General features: G+C 36.8%; 1 protein-coding gene across 1 annotated transcript in view; it reads left to right on the top strand.

Annotated features, from left to right (window-relative positions):
- Positions 1–360: 360 nt before the first annotated feature.
- The window catches only part of PTPN4 (protein tyrosine phosphatase non-receptor type 4), a 160515-nt gene continuing 141488 nt past the window's right edge, over positions 361–19387 (top strand). The window contains exon 1 of the mRNA XM_037523229.2: positions 361–431. The gene's annotated coding sequence lies outside the window, so the exon portion shown is untranslated. The remainder of the gene's footprint in view (positions 432–19387) is intronic.

The raw sequence follows: 19387 nt of genomic DNA, 5'->3' as shown, positions 1-19387 counted from the left end.
GTCCCTGCGCTCCTCGCGGCGCCCCCACATTGTTCTCTCAGGACTCCGGGGTCCCCGGGGGCTGAGCCGGGGCCTGCGCTGGGGCGGCCGGACCTCGGCTTCGGCTGAAGGGTGGGCGATTGGGGGCAGGTCCCCGGCCCCGGGGCGTCCCCTCCCCCACGTCACTTTTGGGGGGTGTGGAGCGGCTCGCCCCGCGGGGAAGCGGCAGAGCGCCCGGCCGCCCGCCCCCCCGGCTCCCCCGGCTCCCGGCGGCGCCCGCCCGAGGCCGCCCCGCAGGATGAGGCGGTGCCGGCGGCCCGGGGCCGTGGCGCGGCGGCTGCTGCGGCGGCGGCTGCTGGGGGGCTGCTGAGGGGGCCCCCGGGAGCGGCGCGGCGGCGCCCGGGCTCGAGGCTCTCCTTCTCCAGCCGGGAGGACGCGGCGGGGACCCGGAGGTAAGAGGCGCGGCCGGCCGGCCCTGCGCGGCGGCGGGGCTGCACCTGGGGCGCGTGGGGGCGAGCCCCGCGGGATTTAAAGGGAGGGGACTGTTGCTCCAGCGCCCCCCCCGCGGGCCCCCCTTTTCTTCCCGGGACCGCTGCGCTCAGCTCGGGGCTCGGGGCGGGATGCGCGGCCGCGGCGCGGGGCGCGCTGGGGCGCGCTGGGGCGCGGGGAGGGTCGGGGCGCCCAGCCCAGGTGAGGACTCGGTCTCCTGCGCTCTCCTTTGCTGGTGAATTTCTCTTTCTTTCTTTCTTTTTTAATTGGCTGAAATGGACGCGTCCCGCGTGCTCCGCGGGCTGACTGTCCCTGCCAGTGAAGTTCGCAGCCCCCGAGGATTCTGCTGGTGGATACTTGGGTTGAGGCATCTGTAGTGGGGCCAAAAAAAGTTGAGATGCCACTAAGGAGAGTTACCGAGGCTTCCACCGAGGCGTCCCTAACATGGGACAGTTCATGCTCGCACAGCTGTGAGTGTGGGTATTTCTGAGAAACTTAGTTAGCACCGGAGTTTTATTGTATGGTCGGGTTTGTCTGGGTTTTATTATATAGTGACGCTGATTGTGTGCAAGGATCGTCTGCAGGATTTTCAGGCTGTTTTAGGAGGACTTCTGCCTCTGCAGTATGCCAACTGTCTATTTTTCGAATCAGATTTGGAGTAATGCAAGGTTTATGGGACCAGATTTTAGGCCCCGTTGAAACAGTACAGTTTAAAGCATGTTTAAGAAGAAAGAGTTAAAAAAAAAAAAAAAAGCCAGTGTATCTGACTGGTAAAAGACGATTTGAATAAAAAGAAGACATGAACAGGAAAATCAGGACTTTTTTTTAAAATCCTATTTTTCGAACTTTAATGTCCTGGAGAAAAGTACTGTTTTTCATTTTTTATAAAGGGGGGGGAGGAGATGACCTTAAGTGTGCTTAATGGAATGGAACTAGATATAGCAGTTAAGTCTTGAATTTGACAAATACAAATGCAGTATATAGTCTTAAAAAAAAAAAATCTATTTTGGTAAGCAAATTTGTGTTTTGTACAGAACTCATTTTGTGGACCCCACCATATTTATTTATATTTGGTCAAAATACATTTATGCTCCAATTGCCAGAAAAGCTTTTCTTTTTTCTTTTTTTTAAATGGCATACATATCTTTGTTGCCGTTTTCCATTGAAAACTGCTTGGTCCCATGATATGATCTTGAGTGGTTTATAAAACCAAAGTCTTTTTTTGTACATGGTAATATTTGTAATTAAACTAATCGGTTTGGCAGGAGATTTTTGAAAATGCAAGAAACCATAACTAATACTTTGTATAATAATGAGTACCCTCAAATTTATTAAGTTAGAAAATTCAGGTTTCCTCAAAAATAGTGGATGAGGATGTGACTTTTTGCTTGTTTTATAATAACCTGCTTAGCTTCTTGGCTGTAGATATTGAATTGTTTCAAACTTGGGATGTTTTTTCTGTACTAATTATGTATCTTTTTAAAATGTCCCTAGTAACTTTGTTACTTTAAATTTGTGACACCCAATTTCTAATTTAGGCCAGGCATAAAACCAGCATTGATTGAACACACTTGCTAAAAATACTTTCTGGGTCAGATGTACTTAGAATGCAGCCTCAGGAAAATTCATTTGAACTATTCTACTGTGACCAATGTACACTTCATTATTATTGAAGGACTTTAAAAAGTTACAGACTCTCACAAATTAGATTTCATCAGTTAACAAGTAGAAGCTTAACTTTTTCCATGTATAAAGTACTTTATGTGATACTAGTAAAATTTCTTCTTTTAACTTAGGTGACCCCCCCATAGACTTAGGTGACCCCCTATAGACTTATTAGTAAAGTTTGTGATTGAATATTATTTATATATTCAAAATATTTTAGTTTTGTCTATTAAACATAATTTGAGTTGTAAATTGATAGTACAATGTGCAGTGTTATTTATTTAGTATTTATGTCTTATTTCTGAACACGCTAAGGGGGCTCAGTGATCATGTTTTTGAGTTAAATTATCTTTAAGAACAAAGTTTAAGAGACTACTAGATAATTTCCAGGAGACATTGTTATTGATAAATTGAGAGAACTTTTCTGTGAGACTTACTATGGTCAGTTTTAAACAAGAAAACTTAAGCAAATATTTAAAAGTCTTGTTTGGTGGGTGTTTAAAAGTTCTGCTTTATTTCTGTAACTTATTAGGGATGTAAAATTGATGACCTCACTAATGATTTAATGTGACTAAATATGAATTGTTGCTTCTAAGTAAAATTTAATATTGGCAGAAATTCACTGGTTACAGAATGAGTTTGCATTTTGTTATGAAGTTTTTTTTAAATGCTATTATCTAGATTTGTTTAATTTCTCAGTTTAGTAGATAAGCTGTGAAATCTGGAAGTTTGGTTTAGCATTCTGAAATTCCTCTTTATTGTTTGCAGAAAGTATTATAGAAGGAAGGTGTTATTCCTCATTTAATATTCAATTAGTAGTACAGATGGTGGCAAGGGATATAATATAGCAGTAGTGTAGAATCTTCTTTGGTGTGGAAGTACAGTATTTAGGAACAGTATAATTTATTACTTTTCCTTTCTATTATTCATTGTGGTCATATTTAAAATAGGATGGGAAACAGAAAGGGGAATTTATTACATTCTTTTCTATTTACTTAGAAGCACCCCCTTCCTCATTCATACTTCCTCATTCATACAGGCGAGTTATTGAGTTTGTATCTTTTAACAAGAACGTTATGTAGAGGAGTAGAAAGAAAAAGGATCCGGAAGGGAAGTGTGGATTGTTTGTTATGTGCCAGACAGTAGAAGGGGCATTTCATATTTTCCCACATAATCATCAAATACACTTTATGCAGTAGGTATTATTAATCTCCAGCTCTCTGCCCCTCTCTCCCCCAAATTGGAGGCAAAGAGAAATTAACTTATCCAGGATCACAACGTTGTAGGCAGAATTCAAACTAGTCCTCTGAAGTTTATTCCTTAGAGTATGCTGTTTTATGAAACTTTGTGCAGTCAGATATGGTGATCTAAAAGCTATGTGTGGCATTACCTACTAAAAATGTGACTATTGGGTATGAAGAATTGAATATTAAATCATATTTAATTTTTTCCAGTTTGTATGTAAATTACTAGATGTGACTATTATCTATAGTATTGGACAGCACAACTTTAGGACTTGCTACTTAGAGAATCTAAGTTTTATTATTCAATTTTCTGCTAGTTTACATGTGACATTAGGCGCATTATTTAGGTCTTGAGCCTCAATTTAATCTGTTGTGAAACTGTGAAGAGGTTGTACTAAAAGATTATCTCCAAGGTCCCTTCTTATAAAGTAGTGTGATTCTCACTAGAATGTACAGTGGCATTTTATAATCCCAAGCATTTTATCTCTGAAAGATCTCCCTGCCCTCAGCATACCTTATATAAGGATTTCGGTTTGTTCAGTCAGTTTCTTTTTTTTTGAAAAGAGTTATCTATAAAGGTCACATAAAAGGATATAGATTATCCCCCTACCCAGTTGTTTGTTGAAAACATTGTGTAACCAATGGCATTACTTTACTGTGGAGCAAAGTGTGAATCTTTGAAGACCATGTTTTAGCATACCTCTGTCCCACTTAAAAAATATTTCAGTTCCCTCTTGCTTATCAAATTAATCCCAGACTGATCTGCTTGACCTTGAAGGCTTTCCACCAACTTCATCTCACTAACTTATTTCCCGTTCTTGGTTAGAAAGAAAACATTCTTGTTTTTCCTCTGCCCTTGTTTTTCTCAGTTTAAACATTCCCATTTTTCTCCAGTCCATTGCCTCTTCTTTCAGTCTTCACTAACATCCACCTTTTTCTGGAAGATTGCTGCTTAACCCAGTCATAATGATCAAGTTTTGAACCCTGGTAATAAGTACCTCAGGATTAATACATGATTTCATTAGATATATTTGAGTATGTTATGTATTGTTATGGTTGAATACTTTATGATTTTATGTTTTACTATTCTGTGTACTTAATAAAAATTAAAATTAAAATAAAATGTAGTTTGTTGCTTTTGTATTTCCTATTGAGTTTAGTCCAGTGCTCAGCTAATTTAAAATTATCTAAGTATTGAAGCAAAATTCACCCTTAGTTACCACTCAGATAGACTTCTTTGTTTCTTTCCAGTTGTCAGTATTTTAAAAATAAAATTGTATAATAAAGATAGAATTTTGCATGTACTGTATTAAAAACATTGTGTAGTGGAAACGGTACAGTGTAGAGAAAACATGACAGATTTTGGAATCAGATGAATCAGATAAATCTGGGCTGGAGTCTGCTCTCAAAAACCTTGGACACTTTATATAACCTCAAAACCTATTTCCTTGTCTGTAAAATTAGGATAATCATACTTGACCTTGAATTGTTGTGAGGAGAGGTGATCAATAAATGGTAGCTGATATTATTTTCCCTGTTTCCCCATCATGAGTATAGGTTAAGCAGCTATACAGATATTTAGGTTATTTGCCATAGTTGATATAGCTATCTACCTCTTGTTAAACATTTTGGTTGCTCCTCAAGCTTCTGCTGTTACAGTCAACACTGATTACCTTTGTGGGTTTAGCTTTTTTTGTTTCCTTCCTCCTATCCCTAGAATAGGGATAATGGTCCCAGACTCTTTCTATGGCAAATCTCTCTGTTAAAGAACAATGGGTGTTCTTGTTTGGAAAAATGCTAATTTGGTTGTAAAATTGTACCTTATTGTTTTGATGATTATAGTTGAAAAATTTGGTTTATTGGGGAATGATGCAGTGAACATTCATTTATGTGCTAATTAAGTAAAACGTTTGCATGTTTATTATAGGAATCAATGGTATATAGTTAAATAAGACAGGATTCTTGTTCTTGAGCTCAAATTCTAGGGTCAATAAACAATTCTGAGTGACAAGTGTAATAAGATATGGGAGAAATGAGTAGTGGCATTTGAGAAATGCCTTAGAGAATGAACTGGAATTGATCTGAGTGGCGAGAACAGCATGTGCAAAAAATCAGAAGTATGAAAGGTTGCACAGTGTGTTTGGAGAAATGCAAGTTAGCTTATTTATGTGCTTCTGCATATTGAATGGGTGTTGGTGTCCACCTTTTTGGTGTGAATCTATGTGCCTGTACATGTGTGTTGGCTGTGATAGGAGATGAAATGTGTGGGTGGGTCCTTTTTGGACTGTGCAGGATCATTTAAAAACATTTAGAATAGAGCTTCTCAACTGGTATCTCCTAAATGGTTTACCAGTGTGCCAGAGAGCAAGATGCTGGTAAGCCTGTGGCACCTAGGTATATTGGAGCTTCCAAGATGGTTTCTTTTGACCTTGGATAGACTTGAATTGTCTTGGTGTGTTAGTTGTTTTCTGTGTTGCCAAGGTGGGAAAAGCACTGTTTTAAAGACTCTAAATTTTTGTTAATTTAAGGTATCTTCTCACCCCTGGCATTCCCATTCAATTCTGTAATGAATAAAACCCAGTACCAAGTAAAATAAATACCAATATCAAATAAATAAAACCAATACCAAATCCTGAAGTAAGCATAAATAATCAAGTCAGAGTCTTCCTTTTTCCTCCCCTTTTTACAGTTCTGCCCCATTGCCTGGCTCTCAACCCCCCCTATAATTATTACTTTGTTGTTTGGTGTGTGTGTGTGTGAAATATCTTTTTGGTGCTCCTGCATTGCTAGTGACCTAAATTTATTTAGTTTGCTCCTTGGGGAATTGGGGAGGGTGGTACAAGGATGACGTTAGAATGGAATAGAGAGACCCGTTAGGATGCTATTGCAGTGTGGTCCAGGTGAGAAATAAGAGCCAGAGACGTAGGAAATGGGGGAAACAGAGAAAAGGATTTGGTACTAGAACTGGAAACTGATTAGGTAGTTTCATGTGAACTGAGAGTCCATCTGGATATAGGGGAAAGAGGAAAACAGTTAGCAATGATGATAAGATTTGAGCAACTGGGATGCAAATGATAAATCATTTTTATTGCATATGCGAGCCAGTCATTTCACAGCACCAACATGAGTTATCATTGAATTTTTCATTCATTTTGAAAAAATTTCATTTCTACAGAATAGTTGCAAGAACAGCACAAAGAGCTCCTCAGTTCTCTTCAGCCAATTTCTTTTCCTTGAGTTATTCTACAACTTAAAAAACCCCACAAACTTTAAAAAAAAAAGTTTTTGTCATATATGCTTTTCCCTAATTATAAGAAATGATTTCATTGGTCAGCAGTGATGATTGTTTCACATTGGTCACTGGTGTTCCATCGGCATGAGCCACTGTGCCTTGTATCAGTGAACTCTGTGCCTCCTTCCCTCTGGCTTCTGTGTTACCCTCTCATCCGCAGTCTCTTCCAGGCCGTCGCACTACTGTTAGTCAAACTTCCACTCCATTATGAAAACTTTTACTAATTTAATCTTTACCCTTTTAGACCAGTTTTAGGTTCTCAGCAAAACTGACAAGAAGACACAGAGATTTCCCATAAGCTCCCTGCACCTACACATGAACTTCAACCAGTTCTTAGCATTGCACTACTACACATGTACTGCAGCGGGAGCCTGGGGCGTCTTGTGGTACTTGGTTAGCTGCAGTGGGCTCAGTAAGGCCTTCACTTCCAGATGACCAAAGAAGGACCCTGATGTTTGTTGTCTTTGATCTGCAATATCTAATTGCATTCTCAAATTTCAGTGAAACCATCTAATAATCTCATTTCTGATCAGTCCCTCTAGCACGTATCAGTTGTTCAACCGTAGACTAGTTGTCCCTAGCCTGCCACCTCTGAGGCCTGTGACACGGGTTCCTCTGTGCATGTTGTCAGTCCCTGCTAGGAAGGGAATGGAGCTTCTCATTTAATCTGAACAAAAAAATGTTAGAAAAGTGTTATCCCCAGTTCTAAAGGAGAACAAAGCTGAAATTCAGAAAAGGGTGAATTTGGGCATGTAACCATGTAAATAGCAGAGCAAATATTTTGTATTTAGATTTGTGTGATGACGATGCATCATTTTTCCCCCTCTTATACTGACTGCATAACCTCTGACTACCTGAGAACTCAAAGTGGCAGGATTTAGGCTTCTATAGGTGAAGCAATGGGTGTGATATACAACTTATGAAATATGTGTGGAACTCTACACTGACAGAGCCCCCAACCACTATTTTTTAAAGGTTGAAATCCCTCAGAAGTGAAGAAGGTAGTGAAGAAAACTGAATGGTAGTGAGTTGTGTGGTAGTAGAAGGAAATTTTCAGAAGGTGTCGGATGCTTCTGAGAGAAAGAAAAGAACAAAAGTGCTTTGAATTTGACTATTGTAAAGTGTTTGGTGCCCTTACCTAGTTAGTTTTCAAGAATGTTCAGATGGACCACCTGTATGAGAATCAGAGATACTGACTAAAAATGTCAATTCCCTAGGTCATCTCAGACTTCAAAGTTCTTGAAAGGGTGAGTGAAGAGTGGGGAGATGGTTACTTGGGAAATCTGTTTTAATGCTGCCACAGTTATCCTGCGGTATAAGAAAGTTTGTGATTCATTACCTTAGCTGAGAATTACAGAAGAGGGGTGTGATAACAAATGGAACTGAGGAAACTAGACATACGTTGACTACAGACTGGATCACTCTAAGGAATTTGGTGATCAATGGAAGAAGGAAAATCTCGTGTTATGGAGGAATAGGAGAAAATCTTTTTTATAAGATTACATACATCTTAACGTTTTTAGGGATTCAGAGACAGTGTAGGGGTTATTTGAAAGATGAGTAAGTGAAACACCTACTATCAAAGAAATATTCTGAATGAATTTTGGTACATATCTGGGTAAGTTCCCTGTCCCCTTTTCAAATAATTGCCATTTCTATGTAAGTCGGTGGAATATCCAGGGATAACAGTTAATCTTTATTATTAATTTGTTATACAATTGCTAATTAACAGCTCTCATTTTTATGAAGACATGAGTTCAAGTATATTCTTGTTTGTGGCTAAGTCACCAATAATACAATTAAAAATTATATCCAGAATTGGATAAATGAAGTATGTTAGAAAGAGAAAGACAAAATACCAAACGATTTCACTTATACATATGTGGACTAAAAAGAAACAAAACAAAGGAACAGACAAACCCAAACCAAAACAAGTCCTTAAAAGCTAGCTCAGAATGGAGGCTACCAGAAGAAGAGAGAAGGGGGTGGCAGCAAACCCAGTCTCTTGAAGAGATTGAGGGAGCCCAGTGACCTCTCTGGGAGGATTATGTGTATTGGTGGTGGATATGCTGTGATAAATACTTTCGAAGAGATATGATCCCACCTCCCTAAAATGTATACTGTGATGAAAATCAATGTTACCTCAATAAAAAAAAATTAATTTGTTAAAAAAATCATATCCCAAATTGGTGGTAACTTTTGATGGACACATTTAGCTAAAGCAGTCAGTTTAATGTATTCTTTGAGTGCTAGTGAGGTGTCAGGCACTTTACTTAGCAATGGGTTACAGAATGCATAAGATAGGGTTTTTCTTCTCAGGGAGATTATTATACTTCTTTCTTTGAAGAAGCTTATCATCTATTATACAGCTGCAAATGTGTATCCCGTAAGTCATAGTTAAGTATGTGTTCGTATACATCTAAAATGTGTACAGATAAGTTGTAGCTAATAAGTGTAGCAGTTTATATGATAAGAACGCTCAGGCCCCAAGAGTTTTTTTAATTTAAGTCTTACTTTTTTAAATTGGTGATAATGGCTACTTGATTCAGATTTCAAGAACTGATACAAAAAATGTTTTTTGAGACATCTCAATATTACTCTCTTTGCTGCTCTCTGTAGGTAACCGCTTACTTTTTGTGTATTTTGTCAGTATTTATGCAAATAAAACCAAAATACACTATAGCCTACTACATCCCTCTTAGCTTTCTATATAGAAAGTAGCATACTGTATGTGCTACTTTAAAATACACCATGGAGATTCTTTGACTTCAGTATGGAGAGCTTTACTGTTTGTTTGTTTTTTTAATTAGTAACATTTTTACTTTGTGACTATACTGTTAAGCTAACGAATTTTAATTATTTAGCCTTTTGCTCCATTTTTTATACTTTTATTTGTGTAAATCATTTGTTTGTTTCTCTTCCTTATGAACTAGTGCTCCCATGAGGCATTTTGTGTTAATGACCTGCTTTACTTTTTTTACCTAAGGTCTTCTAATATCTTGTTGGATAAACTTTTCAGATTTTGTGACCAAATGAGACTTTCTTATGTCAGTAGCTTAGATGGAAAGTGAAAGAAAAAGAAAAGGTTGAATTAATTTTTGTTGAACTCCTTTGGGTATATTACAGTATGCTATCTCATTTAATTTTCCCAGTAACCCTGTTCTGTAGGTAGTGTTATCCCCTTTTTGTAGATGAAGAAATTGAGACTTAAAAAGTTGAGTTGTCTAAACTTTCACAGCTAGAAAATGGCAGATTTAGGTTTTGAAAGTAGGTTAATTGGAGTCCAGAATCTGTATCTTTTGTGCTGTTGTCCTATTTTCTGTCTCCTATTTTTGAATTCCTAAACTGATCTTGTAGCTGGAGTTCTCTACTATCCGCTATAAGCCTTTCATCAGGAACCATAAAATTAGACATGTTTCCCTATTGTGTCTTTCCTGATTGCTGGGATACCTCCTGCTTATCTGACCTCTACAGTGAAGGTTCTGCTTGCCTGGATGACAGCCTATTGCCTGCTACTATTAGCTACTGGATACCATTTTCTAATTGCCTATCTGGATCACCTTTTGTTATTTATTGAGTTTTCCATTCAACCCTTATTTTCTCTGTTGTAGCCCTGTTACCACTTGAACTTTGATTTGGCAATTAAAGCTTGGGCAAAACTTCTGAAATTTTGGGGACCTCCCCGGTGGCAGAGTGGTTGAGCACTGGGTTGCGAAGCTGCCCACAGCCTCTGCAGTCCCCGGCTGCCCTCCGGCCACCAGAGGAGGGTCCCACATGGCGCGCAGACCTCTCCTGCTGCCCGCTGCTCCCCTCAGCAGTGTACTTCGGTCCTTCTGCCTGCTCTGCTCCCTGGTCTGGCTCTGGTGAATTCTCTCACCCTCTCGCGCTTCTGACTGTACCCAGTGCATGTATAAATAAATAAATCTAAAAAGAAAAAAAGAAAGAAGAGAGCTGGGCTTGAGTCCAAATCTTTAAGTTCTAAAACAAGAGTTAAAAAAAAAAACTTCCGAAATTTTGGAGGATGATTTTAAAATTTCTCAGTGTTATTAAAAATTCATCATGTCTTGTGTGAACTTTTACAATAGTCTCCAGTTCTGTCATTGGTATTGCCCTTAAATTTTAATCCTCACAGCTATAGCCAGAATGATCTGACATGCACATTTGATCACATTATACTTCTACTCAGAATTTTTTGTTGCCTCTCCATTTGCCTATAAGATAAAATTTAAATTGATGGTCAGTCTTTTCTACCTCTCTAAACCTCACTCCTGACATTCCCTCATAAATGCAGTGCCTTGCACATAATATTTCCTGATTAATGTTGATTGTACTTACAGTGAAAAGAATGAATGAACTTTCCAAGCAGATTAAAAATACTTAGGAATTATGAGTTTTCAAAATTATGCTGTTGTTCTTTTTGTTAGATTTTTTGTTAGATATTTATTACATTGGAGTAAAATATCATTACATAGCCCATGATTTCCAAATTGCTTTATTTACATTGGAATTTTAAAAACCTGGTTTATTTCCATTTCCAACTTATCTAGCACAGTGTGTACTCTGATCATTTAGTTGCTTACTACAGAAACTACTAAGAAAATGGGGTACTTTATTGGGAAGTTTTGCAATTTGGAAAATTCTCCCAGGTAATTTTAATGTTATGACTCACCTTGCATTTGACTTTTTCAAGGTTTTTGATCTGTGTTAACATTGTTGTATATAAAAGGTTTTATAAGGTTCAAATTCCTCCTATGCAATTCTGAGATTCCTCAAAACCCTGAGAAGCAAAAATTTTGTTAACTAATTTAGCAACCAAACTTGACCTAAACTGATGTGATACTACTTAGTTATTATTACAGTGAATATTTTTAAGGTTCTCTAAAGACATTTTAAATATTAATACTGTCAATACAGGATGTTATTCTAGATCCAAACAACAACGTTATTTTGTACAAGTTACTGTTGCCATATAACCTCTGTATAATTCAAATGTTCTGAAATTCAAAACAGAGATTTCAGATACAAGATGGTAGACCTGAGCCAGTTTTCACTACCATCAGGTTCCTTAGTAATGGGTGATAAATGACATTTTGTTTTATTTTGAAAATCTTTTTGATTATGTATAGTTGAACTTTTTTCATGTTTATTTAATTTCACTTCTTGTTGCATGCATTTTTTACATTACTTGTTCATTTATTTCCTAGTGTCCTAAAGTTTTTTCCTAACAATTTATAATATTGTCGATATTAGCTGATTTTATGTTAGCCCAGTAGCAACCTTGTGACATATTCTAAGCTTTTTGTATCTAGCATGTCAGTAGAAAATGCTCCAAGTTGAATATTCAATCTGTTTATAGTGTAAGGGAGATGATTATGCTCCTAATCATAATGTCCTTTAGTGGCTTCTTATTTAGAGTGCTAAAGTTTTTACATGGCCATCAAGAACTACTTAACCTCTCTGCTCTGGTCTCTTTCTAAACTCATCTCTAACAGCTCTCCTTGTTCACTTTTTTCAAGGCACACCGTCCTCTTTGCTGGAACAGGCCAAATATGCTCACACTTCAGGTCTTTGTACTTATTCTTCCTTCTGCCTAGAGCACCTTTCTCTCAAGTATTCAGGCACACTAAGTATCCACATGGTTCATCCTCTCTCTTCCTTTCAAGTCTGCTCAAAAACGAACTTCTCAGTCATGCCATTTTCCCCTAAGTGATGCTGGGGTTAAAAATCCTCGTTTGTTTATGTCTTCCTAAAATTTTTGAGAATTAATTTCATATTAATGAATTTCTAATACCATGGTGTTCATTAGCTGAGCAACTCACCTAAATTTTCAAATATGTATTCAGTTCTGTATCTGTTTGGCTAATGCCTGTTTTCCCCACTAGACTGAATTCTGTGAAAATAGGAAATGTCTTTATTTCTCTACTGTGTAGTGTGCATCATAATATTTGACATGTAGTAATCAATAGTAATTTTTAAATGAATTATTAAGTAAGATTTATCCTTGAATATGGCACTATTTTCTCTCCCCCCCTTAGATCCCTTTATTTCCCCCCACCCTTCCCTTTTAATCTCATAAGTCTCACTTCATTTATTAGTGTCCACTAGTTTTTATAAGTATTTTGCTTTGTTGAATCATCCTCTACGTAAACATCTACTATTTGTCTTTGTCATTTTGACTTGCTTTTCTACATGTAATTCCCTCAGACTCCTTCCATTTTGCTGTAAGTGGCAACATTTCATGTTATGACTGAATAGTGTGTGAGTATTGTGTGAATATACCACATCCTCTTAATCCAATTCCATATCCATTGATACCTGGCTTGTTGCTATTTTGTAGCTATTGTAATTGATTCTGCAATAAACATGGGTCCATTTCTATGAATTTGGTGCCAGTATCATGAGTGGATTTCTTTCTGAGCTTTTGACTTCTGTAGATCCATGCATCTGTTTTCATGCCACTGCCATATTGTTTTAATTATTGTTGCTTTGTAGTATTGTTTAAGGTCAATTAACATGATGCTTGCCTATCTCCCCCTTTTTGTCCTGAGGGTTTCTTTAGCTATTCAAGGGCTTTAATGGTTCCTTATAAATTTTAATATTTTTTGTTCAGTTTCTTTGAGAAATGTTGTTGGTATTTTGATAGAGATTGTGTTAACTTTATATATTGTTTTTGGAAGAATGGTATTTTGATGATTCCCCCCCATCCATTGAACATGGGATGTCTCTCTCCTAATATCACTATCTAAATCTTTAATAATGTCTTATAGTTTTCCTTGTATAGGTTCCTGAACCTGTTTGGTTAGGTTAACTCCCAAGTTGTTTGATTCTTTTTGAGTGATTATGATTTTTATATGTTGGTTTTGTTTTTGTAACCAGCCACTTTGCTGTATTCATTTATTTTTTTCAAATAGCTTTTTGGGGAAGACTTTAGGGTTATACCTTTCTTGAAAATTCATTCCTACCCCCAGACATTCTGTGCTTACTATTATAGTGGACTATATAATTTTTTTTTCTTTCTTTATTGGAGTGGACATTCCATGAGGTCGGGGGGTTTATCTTGTTTGTCCATAAATTTGCCTGTGTCTCTCTATTTGTCACATTATGAAACACTTAGATATGTTAGACAAGGGAAAGACTAGGGGAAAGTAAAGAGGAACACTTCATCTAATTGTCTAATATAAGACACTTAATTTGAAGCTTTTAATAAAATCAGCACTTTGTTTTAATTCTCGTGTAACTAGAATGTTTTCATAAAAGTACAGTATGGATTTCAAATTTATAGTAAAGTTAGTTTTGAAAATGTAAAGAGGTAATACCCAATAATGATGATAATAATAATAATAGCTAACATTTACTAGGTATTTTAAACTGAGGCACAGAGTGATTTTAATAGCTAAAGTCATAAATAAAGCTAGTAAGGATTTAAACCTACCTAGGAGTCTGATTCCTAAACCTACAGTCTTAACTTTTAAGCAGTATTACTTCCCATGTATACAATTAGTTTGTATTGTTAAGTTTTGGGCCCTTTGAAGCCTTTTTTAAATTAAAACTCTGTGATATTGCTAATCAGTTCTTTTCAGCAGACATAAAGAGTGATGAAAAGATGGTAATACAAACAGATAAAGTCAGTAATTTCTCCACAGTTTAGACTTAGTAAGTGGAGCAATTTATATCATGGTCTTGATAACTGTTTCATTTTGTGAAAAAAAAAAAAAAATAGTGACTTTGAACCACTAAGTTGATTTCATAGTGGTTTGAAATATTGTGCTTTTAAGTATTTCATTAAACATTAGGTACTATAAACTCTATTGTTTGTTTTCAGTTACACAGAAAACTAGATAAAGGATAAAAACTCTGAAAACTAGCATCCTTTTTTCTCCTCTAAAATGTTTTACACCTAACCCCTAACTAATAAAAGAGAAATTTTTGTTGGAAAAAAAAAATTGCTGGGAAAAAAAGCACTGAATTCCAAAAGATGATGCCCCCATACACCACAAGATTGAGATTTTTTAGACAAGGAAAAAAAAAAAGGAATATTTTCATTGACTGGTTGTAAGAAAGATTGACTTTACTGTTGAAATCTCCTATGGAGGAGAGTAAAGAATAGAAATTTAGAAGATAGGGATAGATGGAAAGAACTAGCTGATGACTAAAGTTGTTTCTAGTTCTTAGGTGGTGAGCTAAAGATAGGAGGAAAAGACAGTAGTTCTTTGACTCACTAAAATAGTTTATTTATATCTCTTTTTAATATATCATTCTACTGAATTAAAGTTGCTTTCTCCAAATAGACTGTGAGCTCCTTGAGGGCAGATATTTAGTTGTATGCATATTTATATCTCTGGTATCTAGTACCATGTCTAGCAAACTGGGAACTTGTTGACATGTTTACTTGAATAAAGAGGTGTATTGAAGACACAGGACTAGGGAACTGTGGGATCTTAGATTTCTGTCTCTTTTACACAGTACTTTAAATGCTATAATGCATAAATAGGAAAAAATGAGTTGTAAAATTTAAAATAAGCAAAAAAATGAAGTCTCAGGTAAAAATTTGATTAAAGAAATAGTTTCACTTAGATTCTTGTGTTTCAGATACAGTTTACAATGCTAATCAAATTTATTTTAACATTTTAATTCTGCATTCTTAGTAGGTCAGTTTCATTTGAAGAGAGGATATACAGAGGGCATTTGGAAAATGCTACCTGTCCATCAGTGAATCAGTGTGCAGGTCTGGTACTATTCATGTCTCAGGTGGTTGATTTGCATGTGGTTATCTGGAATACTTTTTTTTCGTTGTAGTACACTGTCACATAAGAAGCTTTGTATGTAGTTATTGAGTAATAACTGCTATATAAATGTATTTGATATAGTAAATATATAGAGAGAAATATTAGAGCAAAATTACTTCTATAGTTGATTTTTTTTTTATTTATTTATTTATTTTGTTTATACAAGCACTGGGTACAGTCAGAAGCGCGGGAGGGTGAGAGACTTCACCAGAGCCAGAGCAGGGAGCAGAGCAGGCAGAAGGACCGAAGTACACTGCTGAGGGGAGCAGCGGGCGGCAGGAGAGGTCTGCGCGCCATGTGGGACCCTCCTCCGGTGGCCGGGGAGCAGCCGGGGATCGAACTGGCGCCGCAGAGGCTGCCGGCAGCTTCGCAACCCAGCGCTCAACCGCTGCGCCACCGGGGAGGCCCTATAGTTGATTTTTTCCTCCTTTTTGGGGGTATTAGTTTTATAGCTCATAGTTTTTATAGCAGTGTCCTGAAAGAATATGACACATTCGGTTTTATATTGCCAAGTTCAGTTGAGAAGGGTTGAGGGAGCTTTCATTGAAATATAGTGTTATAACATCAAGCTAAGTTACTCAGCCCAGTGTCTTACACTGTCAGCATTTTAATTTATAGTTGTATCTGAAGCATTGCATAATAGATGGTTGCAATGCATTGCGAAGAAGATGGTTCATTTGAGAACACTCCATTTCAAATAAGTGTACAGGATTGCCAACGATACAGAAAACTTTTTGTGAGTTTTTAATTGCTTGATAATTTTGGATAACTAAGGTTTTTAATCTGTTTTTGTTAAGTGTAAAGGCAGAATTTGAAAGTATTTTTAAACCTTTTTCTCAAAATGTTTTATTTTGAAAAATTTCAAACCTATGAAAAAGTGGCAAGAATAGTAATACCCATCTACCCTTCATATAGATTCACCAATTGCTAACATTTTGCTTTCTCTCTCTGTGTATATACTTTTAAGATTTCTGAATTCTTAGGAGATTGTAGACATTACGATCATGACACTTTGCCCCTAAATGCTTCGGCATGCATATATCTTCTAGGAATAAAATCCTTCTCTTATATAGCCACATGAAAATGCTCAGGAAATTTAGCATTGTTAGAATACCGTTATCTAAAATACAGTCCATATTCAGATTTCTGCAGTTACCCAAACAACTTTTATACTTTGCACCTTTTATCTGTGGTTGGATTCCAAAATAGGTGTTACATTTTGTTATGTCTCTTAGAGTCTAACTTTTGAAAAATGAGATTGTATCAATATCTCTATAACAGTACAGCCACCTCCCATGTCATGTCTGACTGCTTATCTCTAATAGTGAGACACTGGGTTCCCCAAAACATTAGCATATTTATTCATCTGGTAATCATGTAATAACAAACAAAATAGTTTCTGAATGTTGCATTAAGACTTAATAAGTAGGGCCTCCCTGGTGGTGTGAGTGATTAAGATGCAACCTGTGAAGCAACCTGTGACGCAACCTGTGCAGCCACTGCAGCACGAGTTCAATCCCCGGCCAGGGAGCTGCCCTTATGGTGCAGCAGACCTTTCCTGACTTGCCCGCTGCTCCCCTGAGCAGTGTATTTCATTCTGCCTGTTCTGTTCCCCACTCTGTCTCTGGTGAATCCTCTCACTCCCAACACCTTTGGCCTACACCCCAGTTCTTGTATGCATAAATAAATAAAAAAAAAAGACTTAATAAGTAAAGCTAAAGCTAAAAGTTTTTTTTTAATATTTATTTTGGGTTATTAGAATATTTTCTGCTGTGGTTATAAAATCACAGGCATGGGTCATCAAACTCTGGTCTGCTGATCAAATCTGACCTGCTACATATTTTTTTATGGTCCATGAACTAAAATTGATTTTAACAGTTTTCAAATGTTTGAAAAAGATCAAAAGAATAGTATTTTATAACATAAAATTATGGAAATTATGTGAACTTAATTTTGATATCCATAGGTTTATGGCTACTTTCATACTATAATAGTAGAATTAAGACATTGGGACAGAGATATTATAATCTGTTACACCTAAATTATTTTCTCTCTGGCTCTTTACAGAAACTCTAGTCAAAAATACTGTGTTCAAAAGCGAACTCATGAAATCTGACTGCAGATATGAGACTACAAGAAGGGGAGATGGGGAGGAGTACATAGTGCACTGTGGTGGAGGATTATTTGTGTGTTGGTGGTGGATGTGGTGTGAAAACATGTTTGAAGAGATGTGAACTATACTCTGAAATATACAGTGTCTTAATCAGTGTTACCGCAATAAACAAAAATAAAATGTGCTCTATTCACTACTGAATAAAAGCAAGAATATTATGTTCAACAATTACGGAATCATTTTTTTCCTGTGTGGTTGTGTTATCTTTTTGGTTTATAGTTCATTTATTTATCCCATTTTAGGAAAAATGAAAAAAATTTGAATTTAGGAATTTAAATTTAGAAGTCATTGAATTTTAGAACTAGAAGGGAACTTAGAGATCATCTAGTTCTGCACTGCCTAGTAGGGTAGCCACCAGCCAGATGCAGCTATTTAAATTTAATTTTAAGAAATTGTTAATGAATAGTCACATTTCAAGCCTTACATGGAATGGCTGCTGCAAAGGATAGTAAAGGTTATAGATCTCATGAAGTCTTATAATTTTAATAGGTGAAGAAACTGGGGCACAGAATATAAGGTTACTGAATCATGGTAAATCAGAACTATTGGGTTGTCGGAAAATTCATGATGCATTTTTGACTTTTCCAATAACCCAATCGATGGTAACAGAATAAGTGTTAAAATTTGCAGTGAATCAAAGGCTAACCAGATTTACTGATGTAACAGCAATTGTTAATAGAAAAGAGTGAGTCCACAAAGACCTCAAATAGCCAAAACAATCCTGAGAAAAAAGAACAAAAATGGAGGTATCATATTCCTGGACTGTAGACACACAGCTCAGCAATCAAAACAGTATGGTATTGTAACAACACAGGCACATAGATCAATGAAACAATTGAAATCAGAAATAAAACCACATGTATGTCCACATGTATGGACAACTAATGGAGAAAGAAATGCTTCTTCAATAAATGGTGCTGGGGAAAACAGATATTCACATGCAAATGAATGAATCTACACTACTACCTTACATCATATACTAAAATTAATTCAAAATGAATTAAAGGCTTGAATATAAGATCTGAAACCATAAAATATGTAGAGGAAAACATATATCATAAACTCTGACATCAGCCTTAGTGATGTGTCTGGATTTCTCTCCAATGGTAAGAGAAATGAGACTATATAATGATGACTGCACTACATCAAACTAAAAAGGTTCTGTACTGTGAACGAAAATATTCTCAGATCAACAAAGGAGCCTATTGAATGGGGGAAAATATTTGCAAACCATATAGTAGACAAGGGGTTAGTATCCAAAATAGTAAACAAGTCAATAACAAAAAACATACAAGCTGATTAAAAAATGGGCAGAGGATCTAAATAGGATTTCACCAAAGGAGGCATGCACATGGTCAAGAGAGCCATGTCTTTCACTTACTAGAGAAAGACAAAACCACAATGAGATTTCACCTCACACCTATTAGAATGGTTATTATGAAAAACAAAAACAAGAAATGGTGTTGACAAGAATGTGGAGAAAAAGGAACCCTTCTGCACTGTTGGTGGGACTCAATTGGTGTGGAAAAACAGTATGGAGTTTCCTCGAACAACTAAAAAGAGAACTGTCAGCAATTCCACTTTTGCATATTTATTCCAAAGGATGTGAAAATACCCATTTTAAAAGATTTATGCAGCTCTAGTCATTGTACACTAGTCACACTACCTATGATATGGAAACAACCCAAAAACCTGGATAAAATATGGTATACACACAATGGGAAACTACTCAGCAATCAGAACACAACAAAAAAGATGA

Source organism: Talpa occidentalis, unplaced genomic scaffold (assembly GCF_014898055.3).
Source record: "Talpa occidentalis isolate TD23 unplaced genomic scaffold, MPIMG_talOcc4v2.1 talOcc4.3, whole genome shotgun sequence".
NCBI classification, from domain to species: Eukaryota; Metazoa; Chordata; class Mammalia; order Eulipotyphla; family Talpidae; genus Talpa; species Talpa occidentalis.
This window is presented reverse-complemented; position numbering and strand designations above follow the sequence as displayed.